At 43.5% G+C, this 18,748-nt stretch overlaps 1 protein-coding gene across 1 annotated transcript in view; it reads right to left on the bottom strand.

The window, feature by feature from the left end:
- CALN1 (calneuron 1) overlaps positions 1-18,394 on the bottom strand; it is a 501,720-nt gene extending 483,326 nt beyond the window's left edge. The window contains exon 1 of the mRNA XM_069089548.1: positions 18,135-18,394. The gene's annotated coding sequence lies outside the window, so the exon portion shown is untranslated. The remainder of the gene's footprint in view (positions 1-18,134) is intronic.
- Positions 18,395-18,748: the final 354 nt, after the last annotated feature.

Below are 18,748 nucleotides of genomic sequence, written 5' to 3' on the forward strand. Positions count from 1 at the left end.
CTTTCTACTGGCCTCTGATTTCCTTCCAGCTATAAAAACACAAAATCCCCACAGGCCCAAGGCCACCTATAAATAGCATACAGTATAAAAAGGCAAAGAATAAACAACCTGATATTACAGACAAGTCTCAGGCATCTTCCATGTCAGGGGATATTAAACTATATTTATCTGGTTTCTATATGTATAGAATTATATGTTACATATAATATATTACATATTACATGCTTTCTCCCTTATTAGAATGTAAGCTTCTTGAGGGTAGGGACTATTTCTTTGTAACCCCAGTGCCCTGCACAGAGTCTAACACATAGTGTGTATTTAATAAGTATTTTGAGGTCGGGGACTGTTTTACTTTTTTCTGTATTTTCAGTGCCTACAGTAGGCACATAGTAGGAGTTTAATAAATGCTTATTGGTTGAACAATTGACTCTAGAAGAGAATGATTATTGATGTTAGGCAGCCATGTGGCACAGTTGATATGAGCCTGTATATGTGGATATATCAGGAAGACTTAAATGCAAATCTTGCCTCAGATACTTCCTATGTGACCCTGGACAAGTCACGTAACCTCTGTTTGCCTCATTTTCCTCAACTTGAAAATGGAGACAATAGCAGCATCTAGCTCCCAGGATTGTTGTGAGAATCAAATGATAAAATATCAGTAAGATGCTTAGCTCGGTGCATATAACATAGCAGGTCCTTGTTTTCCACCATTGGATTATAAGCTACCTGAGAGAAGGGGCTGGCTTACTTTGTACCCCCACTGTCTTATACACAATGAGGCATAATAAATGTTTGTTGACTGAATGACATTACACACTGGAGGCCAGGAGGGGGCCAAATGTGCCATAGGAACAGCAAATACAACCTGTCCAAAACTGGATTATATGCCCCACCTAGACCTGCCCCTCCTTATTTCTTCTTCCTTATATCTGTTGAGGATATTAGATTCAGTCACTTAGCTTAGAAAGTGCAGAGTCATGTTTGACATATTACATCACCATATCCAATCAATTGCCAATTTTATTGGCTTTTCTTTACATTTCTCAGCTTTTCCTTTCTCTTTATTCAGATAATTAATAATAATAACGATAAAACATTTATAGAGTGTTTAAAGTATAAAGCCCTTTCATAGCCAGTAACTACTGCAGAAGTTTCCTAATGGATCTCTCTCCTTCCAGCCCCTTCCCTTTCCATTCCATCTTTCATGCCTTCCCAAGGCACACGTCCAACCATAATATTCTCCTGACCAAAAGTTTTCAATGGCTTCCTATTGTCTCTGGGACAGAATACAGCCTCCTTCACCAGGCTTTCAGCTAACTTTCCATCTCTGTTTTGTTCTACCCCTCCTCCCAAACTCTACATTCCAGCCAAACAGTCCTTCTCTAGGTATCTATGCAGGCCTTCCCTTCTGCCCAGAATATGTTCCCTCTTCAACTCCACCTCCCAACTTTGTCTTCTTCCAATACCCAACCACCCTGGGAAGCCTTGCTCTCTCCAATCCATCTTCCACTCAGCTACCAAAATGGTGGCCCCATTCTTGATCTAGAGATCAAGAAAAAAAGTTCTTTTTTAATTTGGTACCTATTAAGCAACTTCACTGCTCAGTAAACTCCAGTTTTTCCTCTAAGGTTAAATACAAACATTCTCTCTTTAACATTTTAACCCCCTTCACAATCCAGCCCTCACCTTCCCTTTTCAATCTTATCAACCATCACTCCCTTTTATACACTGCATAGTCTAGCCAGTCTTGCTATTCCTCACTCCCAGCTCTCCATCTCCCATCTCTGGGCCTTTGCACTGGCCATCCCTCATACCTGGAAGGCCTTCTCTTTTCACTTCTTCCTTTTAGAATCTTCACTTTCCCTTAGAGCTCAGCTAAAGTACCACCTTCTACATGAAACCTTTCCCAATCCCATGTTAGTGCCTTCTCCCTCTCCCTCTCAAAGTACCTTACATTTATTTTCTATATATATACTTATATACATATATGTATGTGTGTATGTATATGTGTATGCGTATGTACATGTGTATATTATGTGTCTCCTGTCTATATATATATATAAAGTTGTTGTTATTGTCATCTCTCTCGAGAGAATAATGGCAAGGACAGTTTCATGCTTTGTCTTTCAATCCCCTCTGCTCAGCATAATGACTGGCACATAGTAGGGGATTAATAAATGATTGTTAATCAGTTTATTCATTGATCTCCTCCCTTGCCTCCATAGTTAGAGCTTTCTTCTTCCCCAAATTGTCGTATATTTACTTATCTGTATCCCTCAGTAGAAAGTAAGTGCTTTGAGGATAGAAACTGTCATTGTATCACCCCCATACACTTCCTAGTATAGTTTCTTGCACATAGTAGGTGCTCAGTAAATAAATGTTTCTTGAATGGATTCAGTTCTGGAGAATGAAAACATGATTTTTCAAGCTACACAGCATGACTACATTATCCAAAACAGTCTGAAACTGGGGGCAGGGATCAGGGGGTAGTAAATTAGGACAGAAATGAAAAGTGACAAGAAGATAAATTACAATTGTGTTGTGATTTTCTATTCCCAAGGGCTCCTGGAACCCAGACTTTCACAGACTGCAGCCCTGGTTAGCAGCCCGCTTCCTTTTTTCAGGAAATTCCTGTTCCCTAAGTGACTACTTAATCAGGCATTGTGCGTTTGAATGTATTCATTATATTTTAATTTGATTATATTCCAGCCAGTAGACTGAAACAGATTCGTCCAGATGTGTAATTATTTTCTAAATGCTTATTCTCTTTTTGGTGGCAACCTTGGCATGGGACTCTGAAAACCCAGATCTCTTCCTGAGCACTCAGTGTTCATTAGTCACACAGGCTTCATTAATGGGGATTACTGTCGGAAACCATCACCAAGAAGTATCCTGTCCAACAACAGCCTGAGAACACTCCTCACCATCTTCCAACAAGTGGTCCTGTGGTCACAAGAGCCCACCTGCCCTGTCCTTACCTTGGAGGGGTAATGTGGCATAGAACCTGGAGGGCTGGATTTGGGGTCAGCTAGTATACTGAAATCCCAAACTAACTGTGTGGCCTTGGGCAAGTAATCCAACTTCTCTGAGACTCCATTTATTTTCTCATCATAAAATGTGAGCCTTAATACCTCTTGGAGTTGTTATAAGGAAAAATTAAATGATGCATGTAAAGTGTTTTGCAGTTGTTAAAACATTATGTAAATTCCAGCTTTTGTTTTTATTTTCCTATTGTAGACTACAGAAAGAATGCCCAGTTCTCAAGCTAACGTACCTAGTTGCTTAATTAGCCCAGTACCCCAAATCTACTGATCTCCAGAGAAGAAAGAATTACTTATAGACAGAAATTATTGATTCAGGACCAGAGATTTTGAGTTGGTAGGGACCTCAGAGCTCAACTCCATTTGCATATGAGGAAACTGAGACTCAGATAGAGGGAATGATTTGCAAGGTCAGATAGCTATCAAGGGATAGAGGTGAGATTCAAACTCATGTCCTCTCTCTACCAGTTCAGTATTTTTCCCCACTCTTCTACCTTGTCCCTCATTTGATATGGATATATGACCTTGAACCCTTTGTGTTCCTTCACCCCAGGATTCCCTTTTAAAAAAAATCTTAGGAGGCTGAAACAATCACCCAGCCATCCAATCACATTTTCCCTAGTCCAGAAAAGATAATCGCTCTTTTGGGTGACTCTGGCTCAGGAATCCAGCTCAGCTTTGATCCAGCCTCATCCAGTCTCCTGGATCATAAAGGACGTGAGCAGACTCCTATTGAATTGATGGTACCTTCTCCCTGTATCTCCTGGGAGCCAGTAAGAGAGTATATAAAAAGCTGAACTTCTTCAAGATGCCTCAGTCTATCCCTCTGGAGTCTTGTTGGCCATATTTAGAACACTGCAGTGCTATCTACTAAATGAAAATATGACTGCACTCAGCCTGGACAATTGGTTCTAACCTCTTCTCTATGTTCAGTTCAGCCAATGATTTTTAAATGCTTAACCAACCCAGGTACTGGGTTCTGTAGGGGATTCAAATTTGGAGTAAGGGGGCTTTTTCCTGAAGGAGTTCATGAAGTAAAGGGATAGGACAGAAACACAACAGCTATATTTGTTAGGCAAAAGCACCATAAAATGTAGAAGGGAGCAGAACAAAATCGCATCTGATTGTACAGATAACAGATGATCCTTGGAGAAAGTGGCATTGAAGCAGGGCTTTGAAAGTTGAGCAGGGTCTCAATAGGCAGAATTGAAAAGGGAGGGCACTGGAGTGCAGGCAAAGATGACGAAGAGTGGGGTGTGTGCAGCAAACAAGGAATGGTTCACTATGGGGAGTATATAGAGCGTATGCAGGGGGCTTATAGAGGGTACCTAGCACCAATTGACAGAGTCAGCATCCAAAAAGCTCTTAGTAGCCTAGAGAGGGGTTCTTCATGGGTTTTGTGCAATGGAGCCCTTTGGCAATTTAGTAAAGCCTATAGACCCCTTCTCTGAATCATGTTTTTAAAGCATAAGATAAAATATACAGGGTTACAAAGGAAACCAATTATATTGAAATACAGCTACCAAAATACTGTTTAAAACAGATTCACAGATCCCAAGTTAAATACACCATTGACCTGAATCTCAGAAGACGAATTCAGCACACTTGTAATTTTTGAAAGTCACTTTCACGAATACAAGATGGAGGAGACATGATTATAAAGCAGCTCATCTGAAAAAAAAGCTCAATTTAAGGCAGGAGTGTGAAGCGGCAGCCAGAAAATTAATGGGAACTCCATGAGGAGAGGCATAGGGTCCAGGCTCCAGGAGGGAGTATTCCTGTCCTACTGTGTGCTCGGCAAGAGCATAATGCTCACTCCTAGTCACCATAGTTGAGGCAAGATGCTGAGAAATTGGAGAGCATCCAGAGGACAGAGACCAGGATGTTACAGAACCTTATGTTCGTGTCATGTAAGGATTGGCTCAAAGGACTGGGGATGTTAATTCTGGAGAAGAGAAGACTGAGGAAATACACATCAGCTTCTTCAAGTGTTTGAAGGGCCTTGATGTGTAAGAGGATTAGTCTTGTTCTGCTTCACCCAAAAGGACAGATTTCGGAGCAATGGATAACAGTTGTAAGAGGCAGATTTGAGTTTGGCTTTAGATTTCCCAACAATGAGAACCATCCAAAAGTCAAATGGGCTGCTCCAGGAACTAGTGAGTTTCTTTTGCCTAGAGGTCTCCAAGAGAAGACTGGATGATCCATTACTGGGGCATTCTTGTTCAAGTATGGACTATATTTAATGGCATCTGAGAATCCTGTCCAACCTTGAGATGCGTAGATTCTGTAAGTGGTGGGAGGCAATACTGAAAGGACAGTTGGCATCATTTTATAGTGAGCTTTGAAAACAAGGGAGGGGTGGAGGACCCTGGACTTCATTTAGCAGCCAAGAGGGAGGCTTTGGAGGTTGCTGAGCTTCTAGAATGCCATAACCAGAGCTAGGCTATAAGATATTTTTTAACATGACAGTATAATCTAGTTATTGTTCATATCTATAATATCATGATGCAGCAGCAGCATGGAGAACCATGCCTTAAGTCTGGAAGAAATTGGACTGACATATGTAAGAAACTGAACAGTCAAAACCCATAGCCCTGGCCTGGTCCACATCTTGTCCTTGGCTGCCTCATTGCTCCAGCCAGGGCAGTGGATGGGGTAGAAAGGAGGATGATTCAGAATAGCAAAGGGATTCAATTTCATTAAAAACGTAGGCACCAATCTTCAATCTTCACTAGTAATTACAGCCAGTATTAAGCTGACAAAGAACTTCTTGCCCATTATCTCACTCAAGTCTCACAGAGCTCACAGAGATGGGCAATTTGAGGTATTGTTATTTCCATTTTACAAAGGAGGAAACCACAACCCAGAAAGACTTGGACTCTTCCCTACGGTAGCAAAGCAAGGAAGCATCAGAGACTGGATTGGCAGTCAGGTCTGCTACAACAGAGCCTCTCAATGGAAGGATGTAGCTCTCAACTTTCTTCTTCCCCCCTCTTTTCAGCTTCCTTTTCTATGTCGTCTTCCCCAACTAGACTGGAAGCTCCTTGAAGGCAAGAACTGTCTTTTTTGTTTTCACTGTCAGGAGCACTTAGCACAGGGTTTGGTAGGTACTTAAGAAATGCTTATTGATTGTTTATTATTGACAATCCTAGGATCCAGCCCAAAGTCTTGGCTTTCCGAGATCTGCTTGAACCTGATTCCGTCACCTGAGGTGTTAGTTATCACTCCTAGCTTTGTGCTGTCCGAGGAAAGGTGGCTAAACATTGAAATGGGTGAGCAAGTGGGATTCTTCCTAGGAGTCACCAAGAGCAGAAGCAACTCTCATCCATTAGCACCATCCCTAGGGGAAATAACCCTCTGCGGGTTCTTCCCCCTACCCTTCACCCAATACATCTTGACACAGGTGGAACAAACATCAAAGGTAACTTTGATGAAGGAACCAAAAATCTATACATTAGGAACAGCCACAGGTAGATCAAGGTAGATCTTAAAGGTCAAGACTTTGGGTTGGATACCAGAAGAGTCATTAATAATTGATCAGTAATGCCAGGGGCATAAGTAACAGCCAAGGGACAACATACAAGGAGGGAAAGCAGAAGGGAGGAGAGAAAGCAGAGGGAGCAGGAGAGGAGTATTGCTGGAAAGCCTGTCCTCAGTGCAGCTTCAGTGACCATGGGAAGGGGAGCATGGTGGTTTGCATGAGGCTTAAATCTGGGTATCTCAGCACCATTTGAGGCCCATTGGCTGATGCCAGCCACATCTCTCTCTCATCTCAAAGAAGCCATCAGACTCTCTGTGACCCTATGGCAAGCAGAGAGATGATTCATCATCCCTTAGGACAGAGTTCTTTGTACCCAGGAATGTGAGGAGGCTGGAATCCTGAAAGCAAGGGAGAAGTGCTAAGGCAATCATAGGCTAGAAGGCACCTCAGAGGCCATGTGGTCCAACCCCCTCATTTTACCAAGGAGAAGACTGAGGCTCAAGGAGGTTAAGTGGTTTGCCCAAGGCCACACAGGCAATAAGTGGCACTCAGAGCCTTTGCTTCCAAATCTAGCACTCTTTTCCTTGGAGTCACTCATTAATTTGACAAGCATTTGTTAAATGCTGCTATTATGTGCCGGACACCAGGCAAAGTACTAGAAGAACAAAAACAGAAACCAAACAAGGAGCTTACCCTCAAGGAGCTTACGTTCCTCTGTGCAGCTACAACATACACAGAGATAAAGAGAGACTAGATAATTTGAGCTTAGGGGGCTTCATAAAGGAAGAGATTCAAGCTTGGTTTTGAAGGAAGATGAGGCTTATAAAAGGCCGAGAAAAGGATGAAATGCATCCTAGTCATGAGAAATGACCTGTGCAAATGTGCAGAGATGGGAAATGTCATGTGGCCTTGAGAAAACTACTGATGGTGATTATAAAGGGGCCAGGTAGAGACTTGTCACAGGATCCTAGCTGTAAACTTCAAAGGAACCCGGAATTCACCTAATTCTGCCTCCTTATTTGTACAAGCTACAGACCAGGGAGTTAGTCTGATCTGTCCAGGGTTCTGCAGGTAGTGAATGTCAGAGATAGATTTGAACTCAAGGCCTCCCACTCTACAGCCCCAGGCATTTTCCACTGTATCATGCTGAGTTGCACAGTTGGAGATGAGGGATCCAAATGAGGCCCCGGCTGCTCCATTTAGGAATCTCTTGGGAATTCCAAAAGCTACAGCTCCGGCTTGCCTTGACACTTACTTTTCATCTTCCCTGGCTCGGTACTCAGGCAAGCACCAGCCATGGGAAATCAGTTAATAACTATGCACATTTGATAATAAATTTTAACAATTTAAGAGTGAAGTACAGCTTTATTACAGTTTTTATTTTATCATACTAATTCAATGCGTAATAACCTGCCAGAGACACAGAATTCACTTGACATATGCTCTGAGCTCTAAGAAATCGAATATGCTGGAGTCATAAACCTTGGGTCACACCCAACTGACAGCGTCTTGGGGAGGGCAGTAGGGAGAAGCTGTTTCCCTGACTGAGTTGGTCTCCATTAAAGAATGCCAATGCGTTGCTTTCCAGCTTCTGTTTGGGTGTTCCAGTCCCCTGAAATTCCTCCCACCATTAAGGGGTAGGAGGAATATTAAGATACCAAACACACTGAGCTTTGTTATGGCTTCAGACACCCTAAATTAGACTCCCAGCTATTCTGCCCTCACTTCACTCTTGGGTTCCCACAGTGCTACCAAGGAGGTTGGAGTTTGTCTGTAGGGGTTGGGCAGATGGCTCACTCCAAAAAATCCTCAGTTCTGGACAACAGCAACTTTGGCATGATTTCAAGCCCTGCAAATTAGCAGGTTCTGGGGGGAAAAAAATAGAAAGAAAAGAAATCAGTCCAAGCTAAGGAAAAAGCTCCTTGAGGATAGAAATCATACTTTTATTTTTCCTTATCTTTTTAGATTTAAAGCTGAAAGGTCATCTATTCCAACCTTCTCATTTTACAGAGACTGAGGGGGATAAAGGGACTTGTCCAAGGTCACACAAGTAATAAGAAGAGAGACACTCACTGGATGAGTGATCCTGGGTAAATCATTATTTTCTTCACCTCAGTTTCTTCATATGTAAAATGAGGGTGATAATTGCACCTACCTCCCAGTGTTGTTGTAAGAAGCAAATGAGGTCATATCTGTAAAGTGTGACCCTTAAAGGACCATGTAAATGATAGTTATTTTCATCATTATTAAGCATTCTGAACTAGGAGGCAGGAGACCTGAGTTCTAGCCTTGGTTCCGCCAATTACTTTCAAAGCACTCTCAGGAAAGTCATTTTCCTTCACTGTTCCTCAGTTTCTCCCACTGTAATAATAATAGCTGACATTTGTATAGTGTTTTAAAGTTTTCAAAGTGCTTTAATCAGTCAGGCAACAAACATTTATTAAGCCTTCACCATGAGCCAGACACTGTAAACAAAAAGCAAAAACAAGACTGGTCTTCCAGAAACTAACATTCTAAGGGGGAAGACAACATGCAAAGAATTAGGTCCATGAAAAATGTATACAGAATAGACAGAGGCAGTCACAGAGGAGAAGGTGCCAGGGAAACAAGGAAAGGACTCCTGCAGAAAGTGGGATTGGAGCTGACATGTGTTCACTTGACACCCTCAACAACTCGTGAGGTGTTGTTAATATGGGCACTTTGCAGAGGTTGAGAGAGATTGAGCAACCTGCCCAAGATCACACAGCCAGTAAGTATCCAGGACACCAAGGCCTAGATGCCTTCATCCATCCCACTCCCTCTAATTCACTAACTGGCATAAATGAAATCATGGAGCCACAACTCAAGTTCCACCCTTCCCTTTTCGTTACATTTCCATAAGAATCCATCTGTGAGTTCACCGCAAGGATATGAGATTTGCTTGGGAAATTTTTGTCATAAAGAAAGCAGAGGGCAGAGAAGTCAAAAGGTGATCACCAAATAGAGTTTTCAAAGACAAGAAGGAAGCAAAACCTGCAAACTATATACTAGAGAGATCTGCTGATTATTAAAGAGACGATTAATGATATAACAAAAAGGTAGCAGTGACCCTTCAAAGAGCCGGCATGTCTTTGTGAAGAGCAAGCTATGCCAAGCTAACCTTCTTTCCTTGACAGTTACTGTATCAATTGATCAGGGAAGGCAAAGAATTTGATAATGTTTCTCTTCTTCTGGATAAGATGAATAGATGTGGGCTATATGATAGCACAGTTGGGTGGATTAGGGACTGATTGAATGGACAAAAATCAATTATTAATGATTAAATGTCCGTCTTAAAGGAAGTCTCCAGTGGAGTGCTCCGGGGATCTATATTTGGTCCTGTAATGTCCAACATTTTTATCAGTGACGTGGATAAAATCATAGATGGCAGGTTCATCAGATTTTCAGATGGCACAAAACTGGGAAAGAAAGTTCATACACCAGATGACAGTCAGGATCCAACTTTAATTAAATGAAATTTAATAAAAATAAATGTAAAATCTTTCTCTTGGATTCAAAAAGTCAATTTCACAAAATGGAGTAGAAAAAAAAAATCTGGGGTTGTCTAGTTGACACAGTGGATGGAGTGTCAGGCCTGAAGTCAAGAAGACTTGAGTTCAAATCTGCCCTCAGACACTTGCTGTGTGACCCTGAATGTCACTTAAGTTCTGTTTGCCTCAGTTTCCTCAAACATCTCGCAAGGTTGTTGTAAGTAATAAAATGAATTAGTTCCTAGCACAGTGCCTGGCACATAGAAGGAGACTCATAAATGCTCATGCCATCCCCATCCCTTCCTGCCCAATAAGTCAGTACAATGACACAGCAGCTATGAAGACAAATTCTATCTCAGGTTGCATTAAGTATACCTGGAGATAGGACCAGGAAGGTCATAAGGCCACCAGAAGGATATTGATAAACTTGAGTTCCTTTAGAGGAGGGCAGCTAGTATCATGAAGGCATCAAAATCAGGCAACATGAAGATTGGTGAAGAGAACTGGGCATGTTCAGCCTAAAGAAGAGAAGAGCCAATGGGTACATGAGTTTCTTCAAGAATATGAGGGGGCTAACACATGGCGGGTTAGACTTGTTCAACTTTGTCTTTGAAAACATAAATGGGATCGATGAATGGAAGTTTGAAAGGGACCATATTTAGAATTAGTGTAAGAAAAGCATTTTCTACTAGAGTTATCCATACATGGAATGGATTGTCCCCAGAAAGAAGTTATTTCTTCCTCCTTATGGGCCTTCAGGGAGAGGCTGAATGATCATTCCTCAGGAATATTGTAGAGAGGATTCTTGGTCATCAGGTATAGGCTGGGCCAGTCCCTTCTAGTGCTGAGATTCTATCATTGTAGGAGAAGTACTGATTAGAACTGATACAAGCCTTGTGTGTCTATCCAACAAGTCACCAAGTCATTTCATACTTCATTATTATTCATTAGAGCAAAATAATGCCATAAGGCAGACTTTCTTCCAGTAAGATATCTCCCATGTACCTGCCAAAATCTACACGATTCTTTGAAAGGTATGACAAGAGGTAAAATTATTTTCAACAACCTAATTATTGATTTTAAGTGACATAAAAGAGAGAAGAATGCTCATTCAAGGTGTTTACCACTGTCAAAGAAGATATCCAGCATGGAGGCCAAGTCGAAGAGGAAGTCCTGATAGGTGATATTACTCTTTTCAGATGACCTTAGGCTATTTGCACCAGTCTCTGGAACACTACCAAGTCTCCTAAATGAGATCTTAAACCACTCAAGAGTTTGGTCTGCCCATTCACACAGGGAAAAGCAAGTGGATGAAAAATGCCTGCTGTCCAGACTATAGTATGCAATTAGAAAGCCACTCCACAGAACCACCATTATTACATGTATCTGAGACAGACACTGAGGTGGGACAGTGTTCTGGGCTCAGAATTGAATAGGTGAAGGAGAACAGGTTGAGTTACCTTTGGAAGGTTGCACAGTGATTTTAACCACAAAGTTCCTCCTTTAAAATGCTCCATTTTTTTTTTACACTCTGTATTCATCTGATCCAAGGGAAACTATGTGGCATGGTGGATAAAGCACCAGGCCTGGAGTCAGAAACACCTGAGTTCAAATTTGACCTCAGACACTTGCTGGCTGTGTGACCCTGGGCAAGTCATTTAATTCCATTTGCCTCAGTTTCCTCATCTGTAAAATGAGCTGGAGAAGGAAATGACAAACAACTCTAGTATCTCTGCCAAGAAAACCCCAGATGGGATCACGAATAGTCAGACTCAACTGAGATGACTGAACAATGGTACAATTCTTCTGATGACCCTGAATGGCAGGTCTCTGAAAAATTCATGCTGTGAGTCACCCAGTTGAGGGGCACAAACGTTCCTCCTATCACTCAAATTCATAACTTTGGAGTCATTTTCACCCTTCACTCTTCCTCACACCTCATACCCGTTAGCCACCAAGGTTTGTCACCTCTACTGACTCAACATCTCTCACATCTGTCCTCTTCTCTCCACTCACACAATCTCTGCCTAGGTTCAGGCTCTTGCCTCCTCTCATCAAGATGATTTCAATAACCCCTTAATTGGCCTCCCTGCTTCCAAACTCTCTTCTCTAATCTATTCCCTACATAGCTGCCAAACTGATGTTCACATATCCGACCTTCTCAATGACCACCCAAAAATATTTAATGGCTCCACATTTCTCCTAAGATAAAATACAAAATCCTTAGCTTGGAATATATGGTTCCCATTTATATTTCCAGAATTATTTCCTATCACCAGATCCATCAAAGTATCTCTCCCTTTCATTCACTCTCTATTCCAGTCTGCTAGCTGTCTCCCTTACATAATATTCCATCTCCTGTCTTGGAGCTTTGAGGCAGGGGGTCCTTGTCTGGAATATATTCTCTCCTCACTTCTCCTTTCTGGAATCCCTGATTCACCACATCCCAGTTCAGGGACAATCATTTACATGATTCCTACCGTCCCCTTCCCCAGTTGTTAAGAGTTTTCTCTCTCTTGAAATCACTTACTATTTTCTTTATAGATTCCTATCTGTGTATGTGCTGTTTCCCTTATAGAATGTAAGCTCATTGAGGGCAGGGAATGTTTTCTTTTTGTCTACTATTGTGCTCACCACATTTGTACTGCTTAGTAAATCTTTTTTTTTTATTTTAATAGAATTTAATTGAATGGTGGACTTGAATAAACTGTATCTTTGTATAGGAGACACCTCCAAAAAAGATTACAGTGAGGTGAATGACTAGACAGGAGTAGATCATGCATCAAAAATGAGGGATGATGTATGGATAGCCATAATGTTCCATTGACACCCACACAAGTCAAGGGAATCTGAAGGAAAGCCCCTGGCACATCAACAGTGTGGCACGCTCCTACCACTTCTGCTATGGGAGATTCATGGGATGAAATGGACAAGACTGGTGAAGGATGACAAGGTATGAATGGGTGGTGATCTACCCCCATTTGAGGGAGTGCCTATATGGATGAAATCCCAGATCCATCAAAGTATCTCCTACATCTGTCCCTTTCCATATCCATTGCTGCCATCTCTAGGCTCGTGTTATGAAATTATAGATTTGGAAATTGAAGAGATCTTAATGTCCAACCCCTTTATTTTACAAATGGGGAAACTGAGGCATGGAGGTGGAATGGTTTTCCAGGGTCACATAACTAAGAAGCATCTGAGATGAGAAATCTTCCTGACTTCAAGTCCACTGCTCTATGCACACTAGCCATCACCTTCTGACTTGTCTGTTCTACTAGCTTTCTGCCTTGATTCTTTCCCCAAGGTTTCATCCCAGTTCATGTAGCACTGGCAGACTAATCTCAAAACACAATTTTCATCTGGTGACATCCCCCTCACAACCTTCAGCAACTCCCCATTGCCTTCAGGATATAAATTCATATTTCCTAGCCTTGGCTTTCAAAGCCTTCTCCTATCTAGCTCCAAATTTAACTTTCATTACTTCCCACCATGAATCTTCCACTCTGGCCACATTGATTTAGTCCTAAAATCTGATTTACTCTCCACCTCTGCTCAACTTATCCCACCCCCACATACTCCAGAATCCTCTGCTTCTATTATCTCTATCTTTCTGAATCTTACTGATCCTTCAGAGTGCCATTTCATTTCTGCCTCATCTACAAAGTCTACCTTGACCACCTCCATCCCACCATGATCTTCTCTCTCTCCCATGAATCCTTATGGGATTTAGTCGCTCCCCCATCCCCACCCCAATCCCTCATTTAGCATTTACTGTGAATCAATATGGCACCTGGGTTTGGAGCAAGAAGACTGGAGCAAGGATCCTGCCTAAAAACCTTACTATCTTTGTGCTCCTGGACAAGTCACATACACTCTGTGGAAGCTTATTCACCTGTAAAATGGGGGCATGGGACTTGTTACATTTACCTCACTGAACTTCTGTAAAAAAAACTCTTTAGGGGACACAGAAATGTGAATTGTCATCAGTCCATTGGGCTTTTAGTTATCAAAAGATTTAGAGCATCTAGTCCAACATCTTCAACTACCAAAGAACAGTGTCATTCAGGTAGTAAATCAGAGGTGGAGGTTTTATGAGGCTTATCCTCCTTATTAAACTGTAAGGTTTGTGAGGGCAGGGACTATGTCTTGTACATCTTTGTACCCCCTACCTCATAGTCTAGCCCAGGGTCTTACAATTACAGTAGAAGAAAATATTTGTTGATGGATCTGTGACCCATGGCATTCATTGGGCTGCTTTTTCATCTCACAGATTCAGAGCTGGGCCTCAGAGGCCAGTAAGTCCAACATTTTTTACAGAGGGGGAAACTAAGGCCCAGAGAGGGGAAGTGATTTACCCAAGGTAGTAGGCATCAGAGCTGGGAGGTGAGTGCAGGTTCTATGACCCAAGAGCCAGGACTCCTTCCACCAGACCAGATTGCACTCCTCATTCTAGGCTAGACAGTAGTATAGATAGAAGCTAGTCTTGGGTGGAGAACAGTAAAACTCTCCAAATCATTCCAGGTTGCAAATCATTTCCCCATGCTGACCAGTGTCACAAGAGGACAGATTGGGAATCGACGGGCACCTGCTGTAAATGTACCACTGCTGTGCGGGTCACTTTGAGTCAAACTCAGTTTTCCCCCACAATTGGATTTCCTTTATACTTAAGTTCAGCCCCAGGGCCAGTGGGCCCACGCTGAATTCTGTGTCTTAAATAAGCAACATGAGAGTTGCTTTTGTCATAGTGGTGAAAGCCCACCTACCAACCAGCTGATGTTCTTCTGATCACAGATCAGTGGTGGTGAGCTCATTTGACAGATGGGGAAACTGAGGAGGGCTAAGTGCCCCAGCTCCCCCAGAACAGGTGGCAGAGCTCACAGCTGAACCCAGATCCTACAATTCCGATTTCTCCTCTTTAAGCAAATGGGTGCATTGTGCCTTTGACTTAATTTCTCAACCCAGTGGTTTGTTTATTTAACTGTGAGCTTCTGTCCTACAAATCATTAGCCCATCAATAGATATTACATCATAATTGGCTAAAAGTATATTGGTTGTTTTTTGGTTTTGTGTTTTTTTAAGCCTGACCTAATGAGCATCATTTTGATGTGCTTAAGAGCTCTTATGCAGGACAGCAGCCATCTATTAAATTTTCAGATAAACAAGAAAACATTAGGTTTTAAATAGAAATGGATGCAGAGGGACAAATCTGTCCATTTGTGGGTCACTAATGGACACTATGCTTTTGATAAGGGACATCTAGACTGGTCCAGGAATGGCCCAAGGGAGAGGATGCCACTGGAGAGATGAGCGGAAAGAGCCTGGATATCAGAAGTCCTGGGTTCTACTCATAGAACAGCCAATGACCCAGTACGTGGCCATGGGCAGGGCTTTCTCTGTGCATCAGTTTCCTCTCCTGTAAAATAATGAGTTTGGATTTGATGAAAGACAGTGCTGCCTGTAATGGCTGGAATATTCAGCTTGGCATCAAGAAGACCTGACTTGGGTTAGAATCTCATCTCAGACACTAGCTCTGTGACACTGGAGAAGTCAACTTCTCTGAGCCTCAGTTTCCTCCTCTGTAAAATGGGGATAATAATCTAATTCACAAGGTAGTTTTTAGGATCAGCTGAGATAATAATATATGGGATTGGTTTTGTAAACCTTACAGCTAGCTGGACATAAATGTCAGCTAGTGTTATTGTTTCTACCTCTAAAAGATCTATTATTTTCCCTGAGGCCCTTTTGATTCTTTTAACAGGGGACAATAAATAGGAAAAGTTGGCTCCAAGATGTTCCACTTTCATTCAGGAACAGATGGCAGAGAAGTTTCCTCCCAACGCACCTTCTTTGCCTAAATATGGAGAGAGGGCATAGGAAAAGAGGGAATCCCTGGGTCTCAAGTCCAAACTGCCAATCTGAAGATCAGACCCGTAATTTCAGGATGGAGAAGAGGTTGTGGGAAGGTGGGAGAGGAAGAAAGGCATTTGTTCCTGCTCAGGGTTGGCAGGGCTGCCCCTCTGACCCTCCTAATGGATAGAATTTGGGGCCTAGATTTAAATGCTTCCTCTGACACTTAGTAGCTGTGTGGCCGTAGACTTTAACCTCTCTGAGCCTCAGTCACTTTATCTGCAAAATGAGGATGTTAGACTCTTTGACCTCTAAGGCCCCTTCTACCTCTAAATCTATGATTTCATATCAAATCCAATGTTCTTTATACTACACACGTAGCCTGTGATCTTAAGAGTCTGTGACCTGTACCCCATCTGCTGGTCTGTACCTTTGGGTATTGGGGGGTTGGGCTGTGGCCTACATACTTTCTCACCCTTGCCTTAGTTAAGTCACTTTCCTCATGACCTCCCCAGTGTCCTAGACAGCCAGATCCTCTGGAAAGTGATACATAGACCACCAGACCAAGGAATGAAAGCTAGGACAGGAAAGCAAATGGAAAAATAAAAAAACCCTACAGAATAAAACAAAATCACTTATCTCCTGCAGATTTCTTCCCTCCCTCCTTTCTGACTTAACAGAGCCTGATTTCCCTACTTCCTGACATGTTGGGCTCCTGTTTGCAGGAAACTTCTCCTTTCCCTGGGTCCTTGTTTTGGATTCCTCAAATGATTACCCAGATCCACGACTGCCTGGTGCAGAGATTACGAATCCCATCAAGGATTCCATTTGTATTCCTTGAATAGTCTCTCCTCATTCACTAGAGAGCTCCTGTTCACTCTTGGTGTGCTTTATTATATGGAGAATGCACCCACAGCCTTTTTCAGGCGCCCAGGCGGGTTTGCAGCACCGTTGCAGGGAGAAAGTTTAAACCCCTTCACCGGGGTTTTGGAAGGAATTTGGCTGTTCTCTTTCTGACCACTGTACCGTTGGTGGAAACAGCCTGTGACATTCCAGGCTGTAACTTGCCGGCAAAACCCTCATCTGGATGATCAGCTGCTTCCTCTCTTTCTCCACCCCCCTCAACACCCCAGTCCCCATCAACAACTGAAGAAGGTTTGGTTAATGTCCAAAGAGGTTTTGAGCACAGACTTTTTTTTAGCATAAATTCCAAAGGGGCTGTTCCTTTGGGAATTGACAGCCAAGACTAAGACCCTCAAACTCATCTAGTCTTTAAGGAAGGGCAGAGATCAAGAGAATGGCTCCCCAAAGTGAGAGGGACTTAGTCCTTAATAAGTGAAGGAGGCTTAACTTCACACAGGGCCTGGCATGGGTATGAGGTCACATCAGGCAAGATTTAAAAGGAAAAAGCTTTATGGGGGGGGGGGGGGGGGTGTCAAGGGAAAAAAAAAAACATTTCATCCCGAAGAAATGGGGAAAAAAATCAATTGAGGATTTAGAGATAGCTGTTCTAAGCCCACCTGGTGCAATTGACAAAAATGCAATTTACAAAAAAGATAAATCCTCTCCTGGGACAAGCCGGGCCAGCAGACTCCTGAGCAAACCCAACTCTCTCCTCCCCTCCAGGAGGCTCAGGCTCCCTTCATCATCACAACTCTTTGAGGGGCTGCAGGGTAAGGGATTCCTCAGATCCCAAGCCCTTTGGACTAATAGCTTTCCCATAATTGGGGGAAGGGTCGAGAAGAGTGGGATGGGCAGGGGGGGCTGGAGGGAGCCAGCAGGGCGTGCCTTCCCCCCGAAGCCATTTAGGGAGAGGGGATGAGTTCTCCAGCCATTCAGGAGAGCAGTCTCCCAACTTCTCTCAGCCTGAGTGGCAGGTCACTGATTTACAAGAGTAGAGTCTAGCCTAGGTTATGCCCTTTCCTTGGAGCCAGCAGGAAGGAAGGGAACCCGAGATGAGGAAATGTTTTCGCAGTAGTCGTGGTAGAAAGAAGCACCCCCCACACATACACACACTTCAGAACGACTTTGCAAGCTCCGGGAGGACCCCAGCCAAAACAAACGTACCAGGACCTGGACATAGCCAGAGAAACCCAAAGCAGGAAAAACTTGGCTTTCTCTCAACTCAGCCCAAAGTGGGGAGGGGGCCAACCCGACCAGGGGAGACAAGCAAGAGGAGCTGGCCAGGGCAGCGTCCATGCAGCCAGATCCGGAGATCCAGAGCCCCCCCTTCCTTGGCAAGGCTCATACCTCCTGCTGCTCTCAGGGCAGAGGCGTCCAGGATCCATGGCCCACAGGGAGCTCAGGGGGGCTCTCTCAAACCATCACAAAGGAGCTGGAGAACCGCAGCTCCTCTGGAGGAGCCCAGCCGGCCAGGCGAGCTAATTAAAAGGGGCTGATGCCTCTTCTTTTTTGGTAACGGATAAGATTTAAAGGGCTAGAGTCCCAGGATGGGGGAGGCAGTGTGTGGTGCTGCTGCTGCTGCCGCCGCTTCTGCTGCTGCTGCTGCTCTCGGCTCAGGAGAGCCTCATGCAGTCAATGCTCTGGGCTGAGCACTGAGACCGAGCCCATCAGGGTGAATATGGGAAATGTGCAGTAAGCCAGGCTGGTGGGGCCCTTCACGCTGCAGCTTGGGCCACCAGGACGAGAACGTCCCGGACCCTCTCCTGCCAAAGGGAGAGAGGCAGCCAGCCCTGAGAGGGCAGAGAGCCAGGCTGGGTGCACCCCATGGCCCACAGTCAGCAGCCAATTTCCCCCCCACCATCTCCCACCCCCACACACACCCCAAGGCTGACTATCTGCGTTATGGCCCACGTGGATGCAGCACTCAAACAAGGGAACCCCCCCCCAACACAAAGGCAGGG

This window comes from Petaurus breviceps, unplaced genomic scaffold, assembly GCF_028583685.1.
Source record: "Petaurus breviceps papuanus isolate PSGF00001 unplaced genomic scaffold, PetGlider_PUasm1.0 186, whole genome shotgun sequence".
Lineage (NCBI taxonomy): Eukaryota > Metazoa > Chordata > Mammalia > Diprotodontia > Petauridae > Petaurus > Petaurus breviceps.